General features: G+C 40.7%; 1 protein-coding gene across 1 annotated transcript in view; it reads right to left on the reverse strand.

Annotated features, from left to right (window-relative positions):
- The window catches only part of LOC145393762 (arrestin homolog), a 284,043-nt gene that overhangs the window by 149,149 nt on the left and 122,633 nt on the right, over positions 1–12,261 (reverse strand). The window lies entirely within an intron of this gene.

Below are 12,261 nucleotides of genomic sequence, written 5' to 3' on the forward strand. Positions count from 1 at the left end.
CAGCAACCTTTCTCCCTTGTTGTACTCTTTCAAGCACTTCACCCTCTAAACTTCCATCCTTACTCATCACACTTTATTCAGTACTCAGTAAATACCGAGTGGGGAGAAGATTCAATCAATCTTTGGAATTCCAGCCACTTAAAGGATGCTGGAAAAATATGAACATTACTAAACTTAAGCAATTCTTAGCACTTTCTCTTCTGTAAGCATTTGTCACAAATGATTTTTTTACTTAGTAAGTAAGCAGGTGGGGGAGGTTGTCCATCTCACATTTCCGTCTTTTAGCGCATCTGCATTAAAATGAACTACCCTAACCTAACTTAGCCTAACCTAACTCACCTAATTTTAACCTAGATGCAACAGCAGATGGGCTACAAGCAGGACAATCCCCCGCCCGCCTACAACTTCTATGTACTAAAAAGTCTACTGGTATCTGCAACAATTGTGTAGAAAAAAAATTGTTAAAAATGAAGAAACTAAACGGTGAACATATGAATTCCAGTCTCCGTTACTTTCTAGAAATTCAAAAATAATACTGTACTGAGGATTTTTGTTATGAGTGATCCAGTTCCGTCAGATGAAAACAAACTAAGCTGACGAGAACGACCCCAACTTGCTCATAGCCTATTAACGTTTAAGAATCAATCATTATCATTCAATCCTCTCCTGTCCCATCAGGAACGTAGGGATCTGGGGCTAGGCTACTCAATCCTGACATTTAAGGCAACTGTGACCAACCTCGGCTTCCCCTGAGTGGCATTATGTGAACAATAAACCCCAACCCCCAGATGCAAACCCTTCTAATCCCATCAAGGTGGCATTTGGTTATATGGTTGTCTGATTTGTAATACATATATAATAAATAACTGTTACATAACGCTTCTATAGTTCTTTCACCTTAATTATACTCCTTTTACTCTAATCTGGCCTAAACTTCCCGTCCCTACATACTGAATGCTGAGTTTAAAGAAGACTGACATTCGATTATGATGCTCGTCACAAACAAGTGCTATGGAAAGTATGTAGAGTGGTACCACTCTCTGTTCTGCCACAGAGCTACGTGAAATAATCTGCAAAAGGACGAAAATCTAGACCAAGTTAGAGTACAAAGTACTGTAATATGTCGATTTTTTTTTTTAAGGGAGTTGATGTTGTTGTTGTGTAATATTCTCCCCACAACATGGTGGGGAACGGGCAAACAAAGAGCCCGTCAAGGGAGTTGATGACTTAGTCCACGTAGCTCAGTGGCAGAGGCAATACCGTAGTACTGTTCGGTAGTTCCACAGGGGTTCTTCGTAACTAGCACCATATTCTAGTAATAATCTTGTTAACTGTTGTGGCATATAATACTTAGGTTCAACATCCTTTCCGTGGCACTTCGTCGTGACTAGCGTCATATTCTAGCGTTAATCTATAGTTAGAACACAATATTCAATGTGGAAAGGTGACAATGAGGGGAAATTAAAGTGAGTATGGCAACCATGGAGAATCATTCCTATACTGATGCTAGTATGTTTTATTAATCCTCACATGGTCGAGACAAATCTAGTTCTCCTAAGCCAACTCACACCAGACGGTATTACTTAACCGAGTCATAGGAGCCTGTGTGATTAATAGACACTAATTAACCCCTTCATTCCTGTGCATTATAAAAAAAAAAAAAAAAACTTCATTCCTGTGACTTAAACTCATGACCATCTAAACAAAATGACCTATTCATTCCGGTGATGTAATTTTTTTGTACTCATAACTATCTCAAAAAAATTAACCCGTTCATTCATTACTATTTTATTCATAACTACATAAAAAAATGACCCGTTCATTCCGGTATGTATTACTTAAATCATAACTATCTCAAAAAAATTAACCTGTTCATTCCTTATTTTTTATTCATAACTACATAAAAAAAATGACCCGTTTATTCCCTTGACGCATTTTTTTTTTGCTCATATAAAAAAAAAAGTTCATTCCTGCCTTTTTTTATTCACTATCCCAAAAAATAAACTGGTTCCTTCCTATGACGCATTCTTTTTACTCGTAACTACATAAAAAAAAAATAATAATAATAATAACCTGTTAATGTCGGATACTTTTTTTTTCTTATACCATCATCGTTATTTTTTTTCCCCATGAGACTGACTTTCCGAACTGGAGGGGTTTAGATAAATCCTTCCTCAACCCCTTCACTGCTAGACACCATTATAAAGTTGGCTAAAGTTGTTATAAAGTTCACTAAAACTGTCTGGTGGCATCAAGAATAAACTAAAACCATGTCGTCGGACTGATGGGGTTAACTCTGACTGGTGACACTAATCTTTTATTCTATTCCAGCTCATGTCATAATATTTTCCTTGTAGCTGAGGGAATTAAAAAAATCTATGGGTAAAAGTGTTACATGGAATTACCCTATGTAGCCTACAGTACCTCAGTTTCATTACATGTTACCTATAAAAGACCTCTGGCACCACCCGGCATAAACAAATAATAATAATAATAATAATAATAATAATACAGTACTGGGGGTCCATAATACTACACTTAGAAATTCCAACATAATGACAGGGTAAAACAGTGTAATGGGCCACAAGATGATTAGCGAGCCAGGGTAACTGCTGCTAACTGATTGGCTACCGTAAGTCGTGCTGTGATTGGTGGGGCAAGAGTGGTGTGGTGCAAGGTGATTGGGTAGTGAGGGTGGGGCGAGGTGTAGTGGGGCTTTAGCTTGTGCTGGGAATCATTAAGCAGCTGGACACCGAGAATAAAACACAGTTTATTATTACAGGTTTGTGGTGTGGAACGTTAGTTGAAATTTTTAGGCTTTGTTGCATGGTTTATGTTTTCCAGTTTTGAACAAAACTAGTGTTTTTTTTCTGTTGATTCACACATTAAATTTTGTTTTATTTTCAGATTGAAATCTTAAGAAGCAGGCCTATACATGCTACACTTAAGCTTCTGAGTTATGGTGAGTTTTTGTTCCCCTGTTAATTTGTAAATGCTTTGGTTAAAAGTTTTATATGTTAAACTTGTCGGCATTAAACTTGGTGTAGTGTTAAAAAACACAAACAAACAAACATTGCGGCACCTGCTTAACCATGGAATAAATCTCCAATTTACCAGTTTAATCTTAAATTATTTGACGGAAAGTTTTTGACTGAATTGGGGATGTTGCTTTCCCCACTGAACTTCTAATTTCTTCACAAATGGCTTGTAAAATAAGAACTTTGATTTTCAAAGCAGACGTAAAAAACTTCAATTACAAAATGAGAATTATCTATAAAAAAAAAAAAAAAAATACATAAATACATTCGCATAACATTAGAAACGAAGTATGTTGGCTCGGTATCTTAAGATTAATTATATTTAATTTTTTTTTTTTTTACCCCAGTAGCGCTGTTTGTACAAATCGACAACATGGCTAAGACGACTGTGCATCGCAGTGACGGTGGAGATATTGCAATACTATTGTACAATGTAAAGCTTCTATAGCTGGGGATATTTGGAAAATAAAATAATATAAGCTTGCTGTTGTATCGCTGTCATGTTTTTCTAGGCTTTTGGGTTTAGGCATACAAAACTATCCTAGCACAATTGTACTGCGAAAAGCCTGCTTTGCTACATGTTATCGCACGAATTGAGACTTAAAACGAACATACTGGTATACTTTGCTTAAACTGATCCTTAACAACTGTACTTAATTTTATGACAGCATAGTTGTTTAAATACTTTAAAGCCATACAAACTAAAGGTTATCACGAAACCAGCTTCTGTTTAGGGGTAGTGATTCGGATCTACCTATCAAATAACATGTATCTTTTACTCTCTGCTTTACTCTACTTAAGCAGGTATCCACCAGTTAATCACATTAGTATCCACCTAATCCTCGCAAATAGCTTAAAAAAAAAAAAAAAAAAAAAGATTCCACTTGTCAGATTAATAATCTCTTAAGCATATCAATAGTTCACTGGCGATAGATTAAAAGGTAATGTACTTGATTTCTATCACTCGCCCTCCGTATATCATTTTAACTACCCCGTTTCTTCACTCCCCCCCCCCTCCTCCCCTCGCCTTTTCTTGTGCTTCCTACATAACGCTTAACCTCACCCACGGTGAAACCAAACTCCCGTTGCTAACAGACTTCATTCAGTAGTTTCCATGCCGTGAATAATCACCAGTCTTAACTAGTGGGCATAAATTATAGATTCGTTTAAGAGTTAAATGTATTAACACAATACAAATGTGTCGTTAGCATGACTCTACTCCTGTCTAACTTGGTTTTCCTTCTTCCTTCCCCTCATCGCATCCTTTAATACTTCCCACACCTCTTTTACAATCACCCTACCCCCTTTACTTAACCCACAGTGTTCCTCTAATCTCTTCCTCCCCCAGGGGGGCGCGGTAGCACAGTGGTAGCGTGCCGGACTCGTAATCGGGGGATTGCGAGTTCGAGCCTCTCCCGGGCTGCCGTGCCGGGAGTGGTAGCTCGCTCCTGTAACCCTAGCGGGGCTATATAGTCCGATACAGGGCTTAGCTCGGGGGAACTCCATTTCTCCCATTTTCCTCCCCCAACAGTCCCTCACTATCTCATACTTCCCGGAGGAATAGTTCTGAGTTTCGTGAGACAATACCTTGACCTTAACAAGTCTACTGTACATTGGAAAAAAAAAAGTGCTGTAACCTAATACTGAGGCTGAATTCTGCGAGTATAGTTTCGTACTCGTATATTAACAGGCTGTCGGTATAATCCTATTGATGAGAAATTATCCCTACCATTATCCCACCTGCATTATAGTAAAACTTGACCTTCTCATCTACTTTCCATCGTAAACAGCCATTTAAACCATACTGGTGAACTCTTCCACTGTTAGATAAGTACGAACTTGGTGATGTCGACTGAAACTATGGTTAATGCAATTTGCTGTAAATAAATAAATGGCTCTAGCAAAACCTTTAAATTTCAAAAGATAAGTCTTTAATGCCAATGCCAAGTGGTACGGCCTACTGTTTCTGGCCAGTGTGGCCTACGTATTGTGCATGAGTGGAGGCGTACCTCAAGTTTTAACTCGGTACCGTTAAAACAATACAGCCTTTAATCTAAAACACACAGGACTGACTTGAAATTAAAATGCAATGATTCTAAATATGAAGGTGAAACTGGGATGATGTAACAGGTCGTTATTATTATACATGTGGAGGATACCATTCCCCCCCAACACAGCCTTCACCTCACTACACCTGCACTATACACCAACACAAGACCACTACTTGCAGTATATTAATCCAGTCCACCTCGTTATTACTGCCTTAAGCCCTGTCCACACGAGCGGGCAATGCCCGCGGGCACAAGCGAGCAGTTTGACTGTTGACGGGCTCACCGCTTGTGCCCGCTGGCAAATGCGTAAATTGCCACGGGCAATTTACGCATTTGCCCGCAGGCACAAGCGGTGAGCCCGTCAACAGGCAAACTGCTCGCTTGTGCCCGCGGGCATTGCCCGCTCGTGTGGACAGGGTTTTAGTCTGTATAATAAGAGCCGCGTTGTTTGTCCTTCAATCACGCCCAAATCAAGGGCCAGACACCCCCAGACCCATATATATCCTGAATCAAGGTGACCCAAGGATGGTTTTAGGTGGGTCAAAATTCAGATCTGGGTCATTTGAGGTCACCAGTAGTGTTCGCCTTTTTGGCCGGGGCAACGCCGGGTACCCCTGCAGCCTAATTTTTGGCATGGTGACTCCTATGACCTCCACTTCGGACATAGGCTATGTGAGGCTGACCGAGGTCATTTGAAGTCACAGGTAATAGTAAACTAGTGCGCACAAATACTGTGCGTTAGTCGCGAAAGCTGAAATAGAAAGTTTCTAGACTTCTTATAATCCCTCTTCAAAAGTATAAGAGGTACGTGTTTTTCTTGAGTAGGAAAACTGAACTAGAACATACAGGATTAGTGTTCGCCTTTTTGGCCCGGGCAACGCCAGGTACCCCTGCTAGTATAAGGTTACGCTATGGAGGTGAAATGAGGTGATGGGAGGTAAAGTAAGGACGTCAGGTGAGCTGTGCTGTGAGTCTAAATGACTGGAGGTGACGCGAGGTGTAAGAACGTGAGCTGGAGTAAGTTTACGTGGGGATAACGATAGCACTTGCTTGCGTCACTGTTAAGGAAGAAGCTTATTACGCGTTCACAATCTGTTTACCTTTCTCGTCTTTCCGTTAGTGATCATGATGCTCCCCCCCCCCCACCTCTCTCCCTCTCTCTTGGGTCGAAGTAATCAAGGCTGATGCCAGTCGATTTTATTAAAGTTAACCCCTTCATTTCGGTGACGTATTTTTTTGTTTCCTCTGACAACCTCCACACGATTTTGAGTCAGGAACGAACTCATAATGAAAAGATTATGTAAGGTTACATCTAATCCCTACATGTTCGAAAAATCCCCCTTTAGCTAAAAACACAAACATCAGACGGTAGCAAGAGAAAGATGAAAAACAGAATAGCCGGGAATAAGAGTTGAAGCAGACACCCGTAATAAACGAATCGAGCCATTATGACCTCTACTTACATCCCATCGTTCTTCAGCAGTAAAAGAAGAGTCGGATTAAATATTTCAACAATATTATATTTTTTAACGTAAATTTTATTGTTGCGTGTCGTATTAAGTCTATCTATCTATCTATATACCTAGGCTGCTTCCCCCAAGGAAAGGGAGGTAGCCGAGACAGGACGACTCACTCTCCATTTACTCTTGCATTCAAACACATTCATTCGCATCTTAGCCCCAAAGGGGAGAACGGACAGATCCTCACCGCATCACACCGCACAAGGGTCAACTGCGCAATGCAATCAGTGACATCCGCAGCAGGGCCCGACAGCAGAACTGGTTTACCCCTGCCACATCATAACAGACCCATCCCCTTACCCGCACCTGACCTGACTAGCTGATCAGACCAAATGCGGGAGAATATCCCCTCAGGGCTGCGTCATCACTTATTCATTCACAATTTCTCTCCATTTATTTCTGTCACGCACAGCCACTCTTCCTTGCTCAACAGACATCCCTCTCGCATCCAGCGCTCTCTTCACACTGTCCATCCATCCTATTCGTGGTCTCCCTCTCAGCCTTACACCTCTCACATCAGATCTAGTTATCTTTTTCACCAATCGTTCATTATCCATTCTCTCCATATGCCCAAACCATTGCAACACCCTCTGCTCAACTCTAGCCTGGTAAAAAAAATAATTATCTATACCTTAATTACCTGCGTGCAATTGACAGACTAACCATACAAAATAATTCAATCAGATTATATTTGTGAGTTTTGTTGCAGCGTATCGTATTAAAGATTGTAACTTGCTAAAAAAAAAAAAATATCTGCTTTACTAACCTACGTGTAATCGACAAGCATTCAGCCCACGTCTCCTTCCTTTCCTCCCTAACCTTACACCCCGAGGCGGAGTAATCAGGGGTTCAAGACTCCTGTTTGAATATTCATGACATTTACGCAACCCGAGAGAAGCCTCCCAAGGGTTTCCGCGCCCCCATTATGCATTAAGAAACCTCAGCGGGATATCTGATACACAGGAGCTCTATTATCGGACTCTCTGTGGGCTCCTGACATTATCTATTAGCTCCTGACACTATCTATTCGCTCCTGACATTACCTCTTACCTCCTGACACCATCTCTTAGCTCTCAAGGTCCCGTCCGTTCCCAGACGATTTTCTTCATCCGAGTTGGTACGGGAGCCAGGGTGATAATACTGGCACCATCAACCCACTCACGGTCGGGGCAACTCTAGTCTATATCACCCAAGACGATTTCATTCAGCTGAGCGTGAGTCATAAGAGCCGGAGAGTGATTTAATTCCGATATACAAAAGTTCCGCGACGCTTTTTTTTTTCTCTCTGCATTGTATGTGAGGCCGACACACGTCATACATACCATCATACATTCATACAAACATACACACACATGGGCAAACATCAGCTCAGACATAAACAAACATACCCATCTACCTACATACACATATACTGTATACATAACACACATATGGACAAACATCAACTAAGACACACATACATACCATCCTACCTGCCTACCTACATACATACAATCACATACATACGTACAGGTGGGTACACACACATAACACTGGGTTATATTTGCTTATACTGTAATCTGATAAACAAACATGATAGAGGCATCTATTTGTACATACAGCGTAACACTCTCTCTCTCTCTGTCGAACGAGCCATCCACTGCATCACTACTGTAGGTAAATTATTCCACCCACTCACTTGCTCCACTCTCTAAAAGTAATAACGAAGCTAACATTAAGATGAGTAAAAGGTGGGAGTAGGAAGTAAAATGTATCAAGGAGAGTAATGAGAGAGAGAGAGAGAGAGAGAGAGAGAGAGAGAGGGCGTAAGCCTCTCCTTTAAAGATTTTTATTTATTATTCACACCAGTCCCGTCTCTCTCTCTCTCTCTCTCTCTCTCTCTCTCTCTCTCTCTCTCTCCACACCTACTGACTTTACGGCCACCCAAGTTAATGAGATGGGCAGTAATGGACTCGTACCTGGAGACTAAGTGAAATTTACCTGTGTCAAGAAAAACATATTTGATTTAGTTACGTCCCAGAAGAGACAGAATTTTATGGGTGGCGAATTTTTGGTTATGTTTTGGAGTTTAGTTTAAGACACAGAAATGGATATTGAACTTTTGGTGTCACAGAAAAGCCTACTGGCTTTTAGGTAGTCACAGAAAATCATGGTTAATTTTAGGTAGGTGTGCCATGGAAATATTGGACGTTAGGTATGTTATAGAAAAAGCATACTGGATTTAAACTGTCACAGGCGAATACTGGTTTACAGGCATGACAGAGGTATACTGGATTTTAGGTATGTCACAGAAAAGTATACTGGATTTTGGGTATGTCACAAAAAGGTATACTGGATTTTAGGTACGTATGTCACAGAAAGGTATACTAGATTTTACGTATGTTTCAGAAAGGTATACTGGATTTCAGGTGTGCCACAGAAAACCATACTGGATTAGTGTGTCAGAGGCGCCTACCACTTCTTTAAGCATGACACAAAAAGTATACTGGATTTTAGGTATGACCCAAAGGTATACTGGAATTAGAGGTGTGAGTGATCATTCTCCCCGACTCACTGCCAGCGCAACATGTTTCACGAGAGGCACACGAGGGCGGAATGGCGCTGAAACAGGCTTCATTTTCGCCAGGGTATGAGTTTCCAGCCTAATTACACTCACGTCAGCTCCATTTGTTTCACTGTGCTACACCCAACTACACTCGCCAATACCATGGGGATTTTTCATAAACTATTCAATACCCTGACGATTTTGCTACATTTTTCAATACCCTGACGATTTTGCTACATTTTTCAATACCCTGACGATTTTTGCTACATTTTTCAATACTCAGACGATTTTTGCTACACTTTTCAATACCCTGACGATTTTTTTCTACACACTTCAATACCCTGATGATTTTTGCTACATTTTTCAAAGCCCTGGCGATTTTTGCTACATTTTTCAATACCCTGACGATTTTTGCTACATTTTTCAATACCTGGCGAATTTTGCTACATTTTTCAATACCTGACGATTTTTTTCTACATACATCAATACCATGACGATTTTTCTGTTGTATTCATGTCGCTAGATTTTGCAAAACATCTCTCGATTTCTCGGGGATAAGGAAGGCAATATCCCCTTTATCCCCTTTATTTCCAAATGTCTAAAAAAAAAGATTAATAAAGTCGTTTGGCGATAACAAGAGTATAATAAAAAGTGAGACCGTGGTGAAGGAACATAATTTTATTTTCTCGTTGCCATGGATAGGAGTTTCATTAAGATATTTCCGCCATACTCAGGTCAATCTATTTCAGTGATACACGTTACTCCACAACAATGACACTTCACCGAACAGCCAGAAAAAAAAAAAATACAAAAATAAAATAAAATAAAAATCTCGTTACCTATGGGTACGATGAAAATAGATGAGTAACAATTTGTGTAAGTTTTGGTACAATAACTAACAATTCACACAGGCTTTGTCATGTCCAGAGGTAGTAACATCTATACTCTGTTCACTTAAACTAGGCATGACATCTGCTTCTCTGCATCCTCAGTGGCAGACGGGATAACATTCCTCACCTCTCCATCCCTAGCTACTCCATCCTTAAGTTCTCCATCCCTAACGTCTTCATTCCAAACCACTCCATTCCTAACCACTCCATTTATAACCTCTCCATTCCAAACCTTTTCATTCCCATCCTCTCCATTCCTCTCTCTCCATTCTTACTGTTTTTCACTTATCATAACCTACCAAGGATAGTGAAGTTTCTGGGTTTTAATTCATAGTAAGCTTTAAGGTCTTTATTTCCTCCTACCTCCATAGACCTACTAGTCCTTGAAAGAAAGAACAAAAACACACACACATATACACACACACACGAGAGAGAGAGAGAGAGAGAGAGAGAGAGAGAGAGAGAGAGAGAGAGAGAGAGAGAGAGAGAGAGAGAGAGAGAGAGAGAATGGCTCACTCTAGATCCCCCTACGGAAAAACATAACAGGGTGTGTTTTTAACCTGAGAGCAACACGTGCTTACTTTGCTATTGTTGTTGTTGATCTTCTTGTTCATCTCCTCCTTCTTCTCCTCTTCCTTCTCCATCATCTCTTCCTTCTCCTTCTCCTCCTCCTTGTCCTTCTTCTTCGACGCACACGTCACCATTCTTCCTATCAGTAAAATATATATATATATATATATATATTTGTGACTTCAGGATATCTTTTTTGCAAACTGTAGCGCGCGCGCGCGCACACACACGCACACACGCACGCACGCACGCACACACACACACACACACACACACACACACACACACACACACAGGACCGCAACATACCTCGGCGAGAAAACAAGAACAGATACAAAGACGTCTACACTTCCCAGCCCACCAGTTATATTCAGCTTGTTATGATAATACAGTAAAATTTGATGTGGGGAAGAAAAAAGACAAACTTATACAGCAAGGTAACTTATATGTCTACTACTACTGTTATCTTAAACTCTCTCTCTCTCTCTCTCTCTCTCTCTCTCTCTCTCTCTCTCTCACGCCATAACCATCGATCACGCTGAATTATGAAAACAGCAAACTGAACTCCAAACGCACAATATCCATGATCTGTGGGCCTGGGAGCAACAATAATGCTTTCCAAATACCCCTATTCAACATCACTACGCCCTCCCTCCATCTTGAGAGACTAATGCCCGTATTCTCACTGGTTTGGGGGACCTCGTGATGCCTTTTCCTTAGCGATTTATTTTCCATCTTGTACCTTAGTTTCTCCTGTGTGCTATCTATACCTGCATACTATGGCCCCATCTTCGCTGACATGGACTTCGTAAAGCCTCTTCCTTGGCGATTTATTTTTCATATTATGCCTTACTTTCTCCTCTGTATAATATCGACACAGTTCGAATCTCAAACATAAAAGAGGATACTAATGATGTGCAGATTAAGTCGCCGAAGAGGAGATGTTTCGAAATCCTGAAGCCATAAAAAAAATACGATCCTAAAGCTCATCCTTGGCTCCGTATAGACACGATAATGAAATAAATAAATAAATAAATAAATAAGCACTATCAAAAGCTCACTGTCCTTATATCGCGTAAATCAGCGACAGCATTAGACAATACCACGGCCTCTACACCCTTTCCACAGCACTTCTTCGTGACTGGCACCATTTTCTAGTGTTAGCCTCTCGCTACAGCTCAGGGTTCATGATGGAATGGTGACAATTTTACGCATAGTTAAAGTGAACAGAGTATAGCCTAGCAAAGCATCAAACTATACTCTATTCACGTCAACCTGGCCCAGATTTTCGTCTTTCTGCAGCTTATTTCACGTGGATCAGTGGAGGAAACAGACAATACTACAGCTCTAGATCCCTTCCACAGCACATCATGACTAGCACCACCTTTCAGCGTTAATCTATTGTTACGACTATTAAAAACGGAAATATTGCAATTTTAGGCCAAGTTAGAGCAAAAAGGGTATGGGTACAACTTCACTCCTGCCTGACAGAGGATGGGAGAAAAGAAACAATGACCCTCGAGTGTACATAGAGGCCCCTGTTATTCACACCACTGGATCAGCTGAGAGTGGTGTAATGACCGCCTCTCGATCTAATACAGTCTGGCGTGAGGAAGTGGCCCGCATCAATAACTTACCCTCCTGCTG

Source organism: Coenobita brevimanus, chromosome 25 (assembly GCF_032717465.1).
Source record: "Coenobita brevimanus isolate Jiangsu-jjx chromosome 25, ASM3271746v2, whole genome shotgun sequence".
Taxonomy (NCBI): domain Eukaryota; kingdom Metazoa; phylum Arthropoda; class Malacostraca; order Decapoda; family Coenobitidae; genus Coenobita; species Coenobita brevimanus.